This window comes from Salmo salar, chromosome ssa10 (genome assembly GCF_905237065.1).
Source record: "Salmo salar chromosome ssa10, Ssal_v3.1, whole genome shotgun sequence".
NCBI lineage: Eukaryota > Metazoa > Chordata > Actinopteri > Salmoniformes > Salmonidae > Salmo > Salmo salar.
In genome coordinates this window covers 12,539,991-12,554,264 of record NC_059451.1, presented here as the reverse complement: position 1 = coordinate 12,554,264, position 14,274 = coordinate 12,539,991, and the positions used below count along the sequence as shown (strand labels likewise).

The window sequence follows — 14,274 nt, the reverse complement described above, 5'->3', positions numbered from 1 at the left end:
TTGAAGTAGGTGTTTTGTTACTGTGCTGCGTTATAAAATGACAATGCAGTTTGTCTCTATTGTTATGAGGGCTACATATTTTGAGGAGAGAATATGAAGCTGAGCTCATCATCAGCATCATGATCCGCATAATGGCCCTAGTAGTGCATGATATTTTGAGAGGATCAGATTTGAATGGATATGATGTGAAAGACATTTTGCATTTTGATGTCTGTATGCCATTTTTCAACTGATGCCCAGTGCTGATGCATGATTCATAGATATAGCCTATATATTCCTATTATTATGGATTGCTTTCCATTGCAATGTAATTTACACCCAGTCACAATTGTGACTCATAAGCCTATACATTGGATCAATGCAAGGCCATACATGAGAGATGAAGGTATGGCACTATCAAATATGGCACTATCATAACACCGAGGGAGAACATAAATATTAGGCTATCGCATAGTTTACATTTTCCTGACAGCATATCATGACACGCATGTGTACAAAATCACTCAATAAATGTTCGAGCCGTCATAATTACTCCATTTGGGCCTATGCTGTAACAAATTCATAAAAATAGGTGGCCTGTATCAACACTGTCTCTTAATTGTCCAAGACAACCAAACCACCTGATTTTCTTACTTTAAAAACAGTCCATACGAGAAGAAGAAAAAATGAGATTTTGAACTCAAGTGCTCGAAACAGACCGAGGGCTGTTCTTGAAAGCGCATTCTCTGCTGCGCTTAGGCGGTCACAAGACTTGGACATCCATGAACAAAAACAAAGACACTACAATTAGCCGACATAGGTCAGGATCAAACCCATATGCCACTAAACAACTCTGCCTTGAACAGGTCTTGCAATTTTGGAAACTTATTTCACCCGCCGTTGCGCGCTTTGGATAACATTTTCCCCAATGGAAATCTCAGCATTAATCCTTCCTATCCAAACTTGACATTGCAACATTGTTTTTCCTAAGCAGGAATAAGAAGTGAAGTGGTGTTCTTAGCCCACTTTCAGTGATGGTTTTGGACGTAAAGGAGGGGCGCATGCCTAAGGTAGCGACCACCATGGAATAAATTAAACCAAAGATATCAACAGTTGCCTACCACCCACTCGAAATCGATTGTATTAGAAGCTCGCTGAACGTATAAAACGGGACGTATGATTTCAAGACCCGCTGCAGACAACGGAATCTTCGCTCAATAAGCTACACAACCGACAACGCCTAGAGAGATTTGATACAGACAACTCGTGTCCACTTTTCAGGACAAGAGGATCCTTTAATAACTTAAAGTAAGTTTGGCTTTGTTATCCAAGTAAGTTTGAGATTGATTTCTATGTCCATGTTATTATTTTCGCTTTGTAGAAGTAGCCTACTGTCATCATCACTTGACAGTTACTATTCATCAAAGGGCAATGGAATTACGCAGAGACTCAGATTTTTCACTTTAAAATGTATGCCAAGAGTGTTGTATGTTTTGCTAAACTTTGAAATCAATGTTTTTTTGTTTGGTATACATTCTAAAGTGAAAAATCTTGCAATTGCCCCAAAGCAAATGTTATCACACCTGTTTGAACTTGAAGACGACACACCTTGTTTTATTGTTTTATTATATTAGATAAATATATCAGCATTACTGTGGCTTTGTATAGTAGTATGACAAACACCTTGTTGAGGAATTTGCAATTGTTTTGTTGGCAAAATTTGTATTCCCTCTAAATGGGATTATTCGAAGTAAAAAATATTTTACTCATGGCTGAATTTATTACCGTGTTTAATGTCATTCAGAGTATATGTTCACTTGTATGCTTCATTTAATAGACTACTTCTCACTGTTTCCACCACTATTAATGTTTTACCCATCTTTTGGGGGTGATAGAAGTATGCAGCCACTTTGCACTTACTCACACCTTGTGATTGGACACCATTTGTTTCTCTCCAGCACTGTATCTAACTTGATTTGTGTTTGCTTGTTTACCCAGTCAGAAAAGCCATGCAGGCAGAAAGGAAATGGCACATACTTTTGAGTATAATCCTTATGCTGATCACCTCGAGCCAGTGCATGGACAGCAAGGAAGTGAAGCAGAAAGAAGGAAGGACCCTGCTGGACCTTATTTTACAGGTTATCGGAGACTGCCAATCGGGGGACAAGCCTTCAGTCTCCAGGCGCTATAACAGTGGCCTCTTCCCTGCAGCCCAAGAGATGAAGTTCTCCTCTCGAGAAAAGCCTTTATATGTTCCTAGGCTGGATAACAGTAGACCCATAGGTAAGCTGATAAGATTTATTTTTAGGCCATGATGAAACTGTAATCCCTATTTCACTGGGGTGTGACAGCTGCCTCTGGTCTGTATCAATATGTCCGCTACTGCTGCCTTTTGTTCATGATTATTTGTCCATTTCCATGTAGGGAATGTCACACTTTATGATTTGAAGAGGTGAGAGCTGTCAATAAATTATGACTATTTTACAAACAATACGTTTTTTACAAATGCAATCGATGCTAGTATGCTTTACTATTTGGGGATGTGACAATATCAGCAATTGATTCAACAGACTCTACAATACAATTAATTAGGGGAGTTATCTGTATTTCTGTCTCTGATGTGATAGTGTATGAATTGTGGATCTATATTCCAGTTCCCTATTGGCACCCTGAAAGAGTCACAATCCACCCTCACACTTGGCTAGTGAGGTATCGTATCACCGCGTCATAACGAAAGATTATCAATGGCATCACCAACCAAGTTTCCCAGGGAGGAGGCTCATTAGCATACTAAACTTGTGAATGATTCATTCAGTTCAGGACACATTGCGGAATCTCAAACCATGAATGATCCGCCTCCGCCAGCTTCTTGGACAGCCAATGGTGAGCGTCACAGGAGCGCATCACAGGTGACGTGAGACCAGGACACTCACGTGGCACACAGTTTAGTCAGCTGTGAACGCGCAGCCATTCTTTACCACATTCACTGACTTCATTTCACGTGTAAGATCGAAAGACTATGTTAATATGAAAGCCTTTTTGCTCAAGTAAAACAATAGAATCCATGTGATTTGTGTTGGGCTTTTGGAACGTGGTCAGAAGTACTGAACGGGAAGTCTTTCATAATTTAGAGTCAATTTATTCAATTTGTCAAATTCTGTGACTGGTAAAAGCATTACTCATTGCCTTTGAAAGAAATGTGCATGGCTTTGATATATCTTTGAAGTCATTGTGAGAGTAAGGATGGTGTTACAGTGCCTTTAAAATATTACAAAATAGCATATGCTAACTGAAACTGAGCCATACTAGTAATTCCTTAATACTAATCTGTGCAATTGTGTGAGCAATGCTACACATTCCCTCAGACTGTCTATGTTACCATCCAAAAGATAGGTTTTAGAAATGCTGCATTAATATTCCGGTCAAATGTTCCATCAAGGGTTAGTCAAAGGCTTTATTGGGACATCCCCCCCCAATGTTGTCAAAGCAGTGTCACAGACCAACTGTGTAACAGGCAAGAGAACTACACAGGCTGCTGGCCAGACGGAAAGTACCTTTTGAGGAAGTCAAAAGGCTGCACATTAGCAAGTGGTGCGTGCGCCATTCCTTAAGACCCCCAGTCACACTAAATTGTCCATGTTTTGCACGCAAGGAAGGAAAGAGAAATACCTCCTGCACACAGTTTCCATTCTCTTTGCCAAGGTGTACTAGGTATCTCTCTTTTCTGACCATCAGGTAATCCAGACATCTCCAGCAGCCAAGACAATATTATTGGACTTAGGCAATGCATTTGATGTCCTACCGGTTAGTGTTAGCATTTACCTGCCATTTGAACACTTACACAACTCACATCTGATCTGGATTGGAGCCAGGTTTAAGGTTTCAGGACCCTTATTCCCCTTTACGTAAGACCCATAGCCTGTTCATCTTTTTATATTGGAGAGATGAGTTGTTGTTTTCCATAGTGGCCAGTGGTATGTCTGGACTTCAAACGCATTGCCTAAGCTTACTGTAGTGGTTTGTAATTGAACCGATCATCTTCTGCGATTTCTGCATCAGAGAGTACTGTTCATTCCTCAGTCCAGTCTGGTAAAATTAGCACAGCAACTAGCTGCACGGAATTATTCTTATGACATTGATAAGCATTAGAACTGCCGGGCTATAATCTCCTTGCACTGTTAGCCTGAATGCATCTGACACCTGTGTGCTTTGCATGTTTGGAGAGAGGATGGGCTTGGCTGAGCTACAGAATGTGTGCAATGAGCCTCCAAGCCTGTTGGCTTGTCCTCAGTTGTGGGGAAATCTGTATATGGGCAATTGCACGGTAACAGAATGACGCTGAGGCTCCAATTTTCACTTTAAAATGCACGCCAAACAAAAACCATTGCTTGCAAAGTTAAATAAACCATCTATGCACAAGGACTACTTCTAACCATTTCCACTGAACATAGCATAGCACAGCACAGTAGAGTTCAGTATAGCAGAGTAGAGAATTGTTCATTTCAGTACAGTAAAGTACAGAAGGGGACAACAGTGGACAGTACAGTACAATACAGTAAATTATACTGTACTCTACTATAGTGTCCTCTACCGTACTGTGCTGTACTAAACTCTACTGTACAGTACTGTATTGTACTGACCTATACTCTACTTTTCTTTACTGTTCTGTGCTCTACTGTACTGTACTGAGACAGGTTAAAGAAGGATTTCTAAGCCTTGAGACATGGATTGTGTATGTGTGCCATTCAGAGGGTGACTGGGCAAGAAAAAAGTGCCTTTGAACGGAGTATGGTAGTAGGTGCCAGGAGCACCGGTTTGTATCAAGAACTGCACCGCTGCTGGGTTTTTCACACTCAACAGTTTCCTGTGTGTATCAACGATGGTCCACTACCCAAAGGACATCCAGCCAACTTGACACATTGGAGCATTGGAGTCAACATGGGCCAGCATCCCTGTGGAATGCTTTTGACACCTTGTAGAGTCCATGCCCTGACGAATGAATGTTTGGTATACTCAGTGTATATAAAAATCAAATAAAAATACTTAAGAACTCATAGTTGTTTTATTCCATCAGCTCTCTTCCAAGCTAGAACATGTATAGGCCTATTACTTCATAATATAAGCACAGGTGTGATGGGTCTTTGTTCGTATTTACATTGCCTTACTTTAAATGTTGTAATATTTAAACATTTACCTATTGCTAAAGGGTTATCTTAAAGCTGAAATCCGTATAGGTGGAAACAGCGCTACTATTCCCCCCCCGTCGGCGCCTTTGTTATTGTTTTAGTTTTGTTGATGAAATGGAAGACAGGAGCAGTGTGGTAAAAAAAAAAAAAAATGCATCATCATGTGTCCGGTGACACTTTGCTTCTTGAAAGTCCAGTATCTTGAAAACTTTACTGCTGACATGCAAAACATTTTGGGACTGTATCAACAGTGGACTAATGGGGGAATTATTATTTTTTTTAAATGTGTTTGAGTGGATTTTCATTTTAATGCTAAGAGGTTTCACAGATTGGAAGCTTTTTTTTCTTCTTTTTTTGTAGATATTGTCCCAAGAGATGTAAACCTGAAAGACAAGTTCATAAAGCATTTCACAGGTAAGAAAACTGATATCGAAAAAATGTTCAGTCAACATTCAATCTTTAGCATTTGTTTCTGGATCAATCTCACCTTACATCTGTGGCCATATGTATCAAGCCTCTTAGAGTAGGAGTCTAGGATCAGGTCCCCTCTGTCCATGTACTGTTATTCATTGTGATCTAAGAGGCAAAACTGATCCTAAATCAGCACTTCTACTCTGAGACCCTTGATACATACAGCCCTGCACACATTATATCAGCTACAAATATTATAAATCCATGTAGAGCTATTTAGTTTGGCAGGGGAAGACTCTCAGCTCTGTGAGCTGAATCCACATTACCCCTCATTTCTGAGTCCTGCCTCTTTAATGCCTAATCAAGTAGCTTTCCAAAGTCCAATCATGATGTCAGAGACCCTAATTCAATGTTATCCCTATAACTATGTTATTGCCCGGGATGGGCCTCACAGATTTGCTGGAGAAGGTTGCCATTATATGAATTTCTGATGGCCATAGGGGAGAGAAGTGAGCACATTACTCTGACAGAAACAGCCAGAGTAAAGTTGAAGGCAACGTAATGTTAAGCGGATTATTTGTCGCAGGACCTCAAAACAGACTTCAGTAATTGGTGTGAAAATCTGTTATCCGGAGGCTCGCTAAAGGCCCAGAAGTAGGAGTGATCATTAAGTCTACTGTCTGAGTCCTTTTGTGATGTCATGGACCAGTAGAGCAATGATTCTTGAGTCTGAGCAGAGCTAGGTTTAGGTTTATTTGAACATCTTGGTATATATGCAGAAACATATATAAAATTTGATGTCATACAATTTAAAACACAAGTGAAATATATAATCAGCCTAACTAAACTCAGCAAAAAAAGAAACGGCCCTTTTTCAGGACCGTCTTTCAAAGATAATTCGTAAAAATCCAAATAACTTCACAGATCTTCATTGTAAAGTGTTTAAACACTGTTTCCCATGCTTGTTCAATGAACCATAAACAATTAATGAACATGCACCTGTGGAACGGTCGTTAAGACACTAACAGCTGACAGACGGTAGGCAAATAAGGTCACAGTTATGAAAACATAGGACACTAAAGAGGCCTTTCTACTGACTCTGAAAAACACCAAAAGAAAGATGCCCAGGGTCCCTGCTCATCTGCGTGAATGTGCCTTAGGCATGCTGCAAGGAGGCATGAGGACTGCAGATGTGGCCAGGGTAATAAATTGCAATGTCCGTACTGTGAGACGCCTAAGACAGCGCTACAGGGAGGCAGGACGGACAGCTGATCGTCCTCGCAGTTGCAGACCATGTGTAACAACACCTGCACAGGATCGGCACATCCGAACATCACACCTACGGGACAGGTACAGGATGGCAACAACAACTGCCTGAGTTACACCAGGAATGCACAATCCCTCCATCAGTGCTCAGACAGTCCGCAATAGACTGAGAGAGGCTGGACTGAGGGATTGTAGTCCTGTTGTAAGGCAGGTCCTCACCAGACATTACCAGCAACAACGTCGCCTATGGGCACAAACCCACCGTCGCTGGACCAGACAGGACTGGCAAAAAGTGCTCTTCACCTACAAGTCGCGGTTTTGTATCACCAGGGGTGATGGTCGGATTCGCGTTTATCGTCGAAGGAATGAACGTTACACCCGGCCCCGGATCTCTGGTGCTGGATCGATTTGGATGTGGAGGGTCCGTCATGGTCTGGGGTGGTGTGTCACTGCATCATCGGACTGAGCTTGTTGTCATTGCAGGCAATCTCAACGCTGTGCGTTACAGGGCAGACATCCTCCTCCCTCATGTGGTACCCTTCCTGCAGGCTCATCCTGACATGACCCTCCAGCATGACAATGCCACCAGCCATACTGCTCGTTCTGTGCGTGATTTCCTGCAAGACAGGAATATCAGTGTTCTGCCATGGCCAGCGAAGAGCCCGGATCTCAATCCCATTGAGCACGTCTGGGACCTGTTGGATCGGAGGGTGAGGGCTAGGGACATTCCCCCCAGAAATGTCCGGGAACTTGCAGGTGCCTTGGTGGAAGAGTGGGGTAACATCTCACAGCAAGAACTGGCAAATCTGGTGCAGTCCATGAAGAGGAGATGCACTGTAGTACTTAATGCAGCTGGTGGCCACACCAGATACTGACTGTTACTTTTGATTTTGACCCCCCCCCCTTTGTTCAGAGACACATTATTCCATTTCTGTTAGTCACATGTCTGTGGAACTTGTTCAGTTTATGTCTCAGTTGTTGAATATTGTTATGTTCATACAAATATTTACACATGTTAAGTTTGCTGAAAATAAACGCAGTTGACAGTGAGAGGACGTTTCTTTTATATGGACAGTGCATCATAAATAAGTCATAAACAACGAATTGGCATACCCCTAAATCAGTAAATATGCATATCAATGTAGTTAGTGATAGAGAGCGTCGTTTGTTATTAGCATAGTTGGAGCTCTGCCTTAGTGAAAGGACATCTTGACTGCTAGATAATGCTTTGCATGCTTGTCCAAAAATATTGTTGCTCTTTTGATGTTGTTGCTAATGGAAAATTAGATCTTCAGTTCTGTTATTAAAATATACAAAAAATGAGGAAATGAAATGGAACACATTCATTTGTTTTGTTTGTTTCCTGATAAGAACCTTTCTTTTTAAGCAGGACCAGTCAAGTTCTCATCGGAATGTAGAACACATTTTCATAGACTCTATCACAACACAAGGGATTGTTCAAAACCGGCATGTATGTATTCATTTTGAATATCATAATACTGTGTGTATCTATATTTGTGATCAGTAACGTTGGTTTCTGATAGTCATATACACCATGTTTCTGGCTGCCTTACGACACTTTATTGTAGCCTGGTCCCAGATCTGTTTGAGCTAGAACCCAAATACTCATTATGAATGAATTGTCTTGCTCTAACGTTAGCCAAACTCTCTTCGGTGACCTCATATTCACCGTTTTTTTACACCAACTTAACAATAGATTCACTTGTCTTTCAATAGAAGCAATAAGTGGACACTTGAATCAAAGCCTATAACATGTCGGTGTTCCACAGCATGTGCCATTATGTAAATATTAATTTAGCGGATCTACTGAACAATCATGTTGTCATTGTAGTTTTATTGCACAGTAAGTAGTGAATGACCTCAGTATGTTCCCAGATTGTATGTTAGTTTCTCAGATGGCTGCCTGAACTGTCTGAGCAGCAGCCCTGCCACCATTGTGGACCAGTGAATTAGAGCATGGAGTTTTGCTCTCTTTTTCGTTTTGTCAATAAAGCGAAACACAACCACAACAGCCTCGTAGACTACTGAAACTCAGTTTAGTGAAACACTGGTCGTACGTTACAGTGTGTTGGCTTTGTTCACCAAAAACCTCTTTCCTATTGAAAAAAGACAAATGTATCATAGAAGGCCCTCTCTCTTTAGCCCGCCTATTCCCCTGGCCTCCAGGGTGGTGCTCAGGCCAGGGAGGGAGAAATTGTGAAATACTCTCTCTTGGATGATTTTAAAACGTTGACTGGCGAGACTTTAATGTCCTTCTGATTTAAAATGGCATGTTTTTGTTGTTGCATATATTCCGAACAGCTGTAAAAACACATTATATTCAAATAAAGATAAAAAGTATTGTCGCATAGGCTGGTCTAGTGGTTAATGCTGCCACCTCTGGCACACTACTGTGTATGCTGGGATTGAAATCCCGACCCCACCGCAACGTTGGCGCACACTTCTACTCTCTGAACTCCAGGCGGTGCTATGGTCAAATTACATGAAAATATGGCTCTCTGGCCACGCACACCAGTGGTGGGTTTGGCGACGAAAAAAGGAAGCATATGCAGAAAAGTACGTCATACCTATGGTAAAAAGTAGTGGTGCATCTTTGATGATATGGGGCTATTTTGCTTCCACTGGTCCTGTGACCCTTTTTAAGTTCAACAGCATTATGAACTTTACCAAGTACCAGGACATTTTAGCCAAAAACCTGGTTGCCTCTGCCAGCAGGTTGACACTTGTCCGCAAGTGGATCTTCTCGCAAGACAGTAACCCCAAGCACTTGTCAAAATCCACAAAGAAATGGTTAATTGACAACTAAATCAACATTTTGCAATGGCCATCTCAGTAGACCCTGGTTTGATTCCAGGCTGTAGCACAACCGGCCATGATTGGGAGTCCCGTAGGGCGGCGCACAATTGGCCCAGCGTCGTTAGGGTTTGGCTGGGGTAGGCCGTCATTGTAAATAAGAATTTGTTCTTAACTGACTTGCCTAGTTAAATAAAGGTTAAATAAAATGAATTAATTAAAGTCTCTGGATTTGAAACCCATTGAAAACTTGTGGTTTGAATTGAAGAGGGCAGTCCATAACAGCAGATGAAGGATATCAAGGATCTTGAAATATTCTGTATGGAGGAATGGTCTAAGATCCCTCCCAATGTCTTCTCCAATTCATTTTTTTTTTTTTACGGTTCAGTGTCGTTATCCTTGCGAGGATAGAGTGCTGGAGTACTGAAAACAGGTGGCAATAATTTTTACCCCCTTAGAGATTTTTTCTAATTAATTATAAAAAATATAAATATTTCTCTGAGCAATTGTATTAGTATAAAATCATTTAATTTCCCAATTTCTATGAGCATACAATATAGCTCAGTATTTGTATTATTTTTATTTTTTAAAGTGATTAACTGTTTTCTTTATCATTTTACAGACTACAAAAGATGTGCAAGATTGCTAACACGGCTAGCAATGAGTCCACTCTGCACACAATTGTAGACTTTGCATGTGAGTATACTTTCTTTTTAGGCGTTAAACTGTCACAGGGGTTAGATTTGCATATTTAGGCTTTATGTTGATTAGTTTACTTGGTCTAGCATTGTATGACTCCTTGCTTGAGAAGTAAAGATGCATCTAAATTATTGACAATATCTTATTTATATTGTGAATATTTAACTGTAAAGATTGACAAGGAGCAATCCTGTAATATTTTCCTCGTAACTAAAAAGGGTTCCAAAAGGGTTCTGTGGCTGTCCACTTAGAAGAAGAACCCTTTTAGGTTCTAGATACACACAAAGAAAAGGTGCTATGTATTGAAAATACATGTATAGTGTGGATGGAGATTCACATGCTGTACAGCTTCACCAGAGTATAGTTATTATTTGTGATACTAATCACAGGAAGAGAGAGCTGATGTTTTTGGTGTGTCAACGTTATTCTAATTTGTGTCTGTAACATCTGCAAGTGATCTGTAAGGCTTGAAAATAAATCATGTTCGCATAATCAGCTCCATGTGTTCCCAGAGTTTCTGTCTTACATTCATATGTTCTTAAAGATAATGCTATAAGGCCCTTTTGTCATTCCAACTGTATTCCATCGAAGAGCAGGTCCTAATGTAATATACGTTCGGCAAAATACATTTATGCTTGATTTGTTATAGTCTGGCTTATTATTTTGGAAAACGAAAAGATGAGATGAAGTATTTGTCGAGCTGAAATAATTTCCATGACAAAGTTACATGTGAGCGATAAGTTAGGGCCTGCATATGTACAATGAGCATTGTCCTATATGAAAAAAGTTCAACCGTAAAAATAGGATCATTTTGAAGAGCGACCAAGTGTGTTAACAAGCTGTCAGTCACACAATGTAAGCTACTCACCACTTGGCCAGACAATGAAAAAGGAAGGATCTGATTGTCTTGGTCCAGCTAATTTGCTAGATCGTCATTGTTGTTAAGTTGATAACCCTTTGTTACACTTGTCTATTGCCTCCACCTGACGAGGCTGACGACAGCAGGGATGATGATATCTGTGGCCTACATTTGTGTCCAGGCTCACTTAGAACTGACTCCATGTCAGTTGATGGAAGTTAAGGGCCTTTAGATGGTCTAACATAATGAAGCACCCATTACAAGCATCACTTTAGTTGGAGTGTCATTGGAATTCATTTGATTGGAAAATTGAGGGGGCTGGCACATTAGCAGTTTTTCAGTCTCTCCAGTCATTATATTTTTTTACTTGGAGAATGTGTTCTAGTCAGAACCGTAATGAGAGTTCTACTGCCACTGGGGTGTCATTAAGGGATTTATTAGGTGAATCATCGATTGATTCATCCAGCTCTTTAGGAAATAAGTCATGAAGTGCCCTTTAACATTTAGTCCCTAATAAGGAAATACGGAAGGGCAGCTCAAACCCTTCATATTCTACCTCATTTAAAAAAAAAAAAATACTATTTATATAGTATATATATTTTTATCAATGACATCACTCATAGGACCAGAATGTCACAGGACACAGATTGTGACTTTCTGCTAGATGGGAGATCCTGTTGCCTATTATATAAACTGAGAATGTAAAGAATTTAAAATTACATTAGAAAAATATGGAAATGTTTGTAATTTGATTTTGCTGTGTGTTTCAGGTTCAAAATATTGAGAGGGATCTAAGTTTTGCCAAGGAAGTGCCTTCAATTTGCAGCAGTCACATTAAGAACATAGTATTGTAATTGTTTATAGTATTTTTATTTTTGTTGTTGATACTGTATGTATATGAAAATGCTGACAGACTTTATTGGTTTTATGAAATAGATTAGCATTTTATTTTCATGTATCATGTATTTTTAAGAAAACCTTAATTTAATATTGAATACACCTATTTATTGAAATGTATATAATTATTCACAATAATTCTGAAATATTCAATTTTTTTTTTTAAAGTTCTCATCTGATGAAGTGTGTGTGAACTCATCTCACTAAATATTATTTGCTTTGTCAATATTACATTTTGAGACGGTCCTACCATGGTCGTTTAGATATGTCTTTCACTGTCATTGTCTACATTGCATTTAATTTGGCACTTGAATGATTTCACCCAATGAAAACATATTGAATGATGACGATGGTAATAATGCACTGCAGTACTGAACAATAAAAAATATTCAAGCACAGCATATTCGCAATTATTATAGAAGAGCATATTGAGGGAAACATTTCTGAGGTTTCTGCTGTTAGGACACTCAATAGTGAAGCTGCAAGCAGTACTGTATCCAAAATTACATCCTATTCCCTATATAGTCTACTACTTTTGACCAGAATCCCATGGGCCCTGGTCAAAAGTAGTGCACGACAAAGGAAATGTCTACCAATAGGATGATACACCATAATCCAAACATCAGCATGTGGCACACACAACTATATTTCACTCAAGAGTATGCTGTTGGGAAGACCATGAGGATTAAGAAAAGCAATTGTTCAGAGGGTTATTTCAATTCTGTCTGCACCTCATAACCCCTACAATTTCGAAAACAACACAAGTTTTAGGAAAAAGAATGCATGCAAAATCCTTTCCTCAATGTCTTAGCAAAGGCTATATTGAATTTCCCAATCTGTAGCTGACTTGGTTTCAAAATCTCTGGCAAACTTAGTTTGTCCCTTGAGAACCCAAACGCATTCCAATCTTGGACTATTGGACAACAGAAAGTGAAGCAATTCAAACTCGACAAAACCAAATGGACAGGAACAGTCTCCTTTTTGATCCTGTTCTGTTTAAAATTTTAGGGCTTGACAGAATTGTTTACTTGGTCTTTGGGCCAGGATGCATCTGACCTTTATTTGAGCGTGCCTTTCACATTGGCCTGCATGCACCTGGTATTAAACCTCCAGTGATATGTCTGGTAGTTAGAATAACTTGACAAGTGAGATTCGGTGAACAAAAAAAAACGTTATATTATTATGGCTCAGCAATCCATAAGTTCAGTTATCGTAGAAAGATGCAACACCCCTCCCTTTTGGTGCATTGTGGACAATGACTTGATCGCTGGTATAACATGCTCTTGCAGTTTCCTGCTTAGACATTACAAGAACATTAGAAAGAACATTAGTGTTTATTTTCTGGAGTTATTCAGGATGTGGCCTCTGTAAAGGTCCTAAATGTTGGTATTGTCATTTAAGACTCTTGCACAAGAATGACAAACAACAACAAATAAAAGGAATAGCTAGAGACTTTAGCAATTGAAGAAAAAACAAGCTGAGACTTGTTGTCATTAGAATTTTGAATATAAATACATTTAGAAATGAAAGGGACATTACACCCCAAAACCAAGTTTGTCTGATATTGCTGAGAAATTAAAACATATTTATAGCATCTATAACAGAAACGTCCTTACAAAATAAACAGTATGATTACTTTTTTATATATTCCTATTGCTATCGTCTCCTATCGTCTCGTTCAGACACGCCTGGGGAATAGTTGATCGTCCATTGTTTTTATTTTGGAGAGTGATAAAAACAAACAAATTGAACCACTCACACATAAGGAGGACTGGAATAACTTCATCTTAACCCAATGAGTCCCACTGTAACACTGGCGCCTTTTGGACTTTTAAACATTGTGTGTTTGTGCTACAGACCAACCATTAGTCTGTGTGATTAACGCGGGATGAGCTAGAGAGGTGTTTGTGAGATGATCCCGAAGGGGCCCAGGGTCTTTTATACAAAAACATCTGTAGAGTCCGAATGCCACCTTTCCAACAAGTCAGTTCAGTTTGTCAAATTTCTGCCTTGCTAGACCTACCCCGGTCAACTGTAAGTGTTGTTATTGTGAAGTGGAAACGTCTAAGAGCAACAACGGCTCAGCCGCCAAGTGGTACGCCACACAAGCTCACAGAACAGGACCGCCGAGTGCTGAAGTGCGTAGCATGTAAAAATTGTGTG

At 39.8% G+C, this 14,274-nt stretch overlaps 1 long non-coding RNA gene across 1 annotated transcript; it reads left to right on the top strand.

Annotated features, from left to right (window-relative positions):
- The first annotated feature begins 687 nt into the window (after positions 1-687).
- Positions 688-12,503, top strand: LOC106613529 (uncharacterized). Its single transcript, XR_001330506.2, has 6 exons — positions 688-1,287; positions 1,978-2,262; positions 5,526-5,579; positions 8,233-8,313; positions 10,279-10,352; positions 11,985-12,503. It is a non-coding gene; the product is annotated as an uncharacterized lncRNA (long non-coding RNA).
- Positions 12,504-14,274: the final 1,771 nt, after the last annotated feature.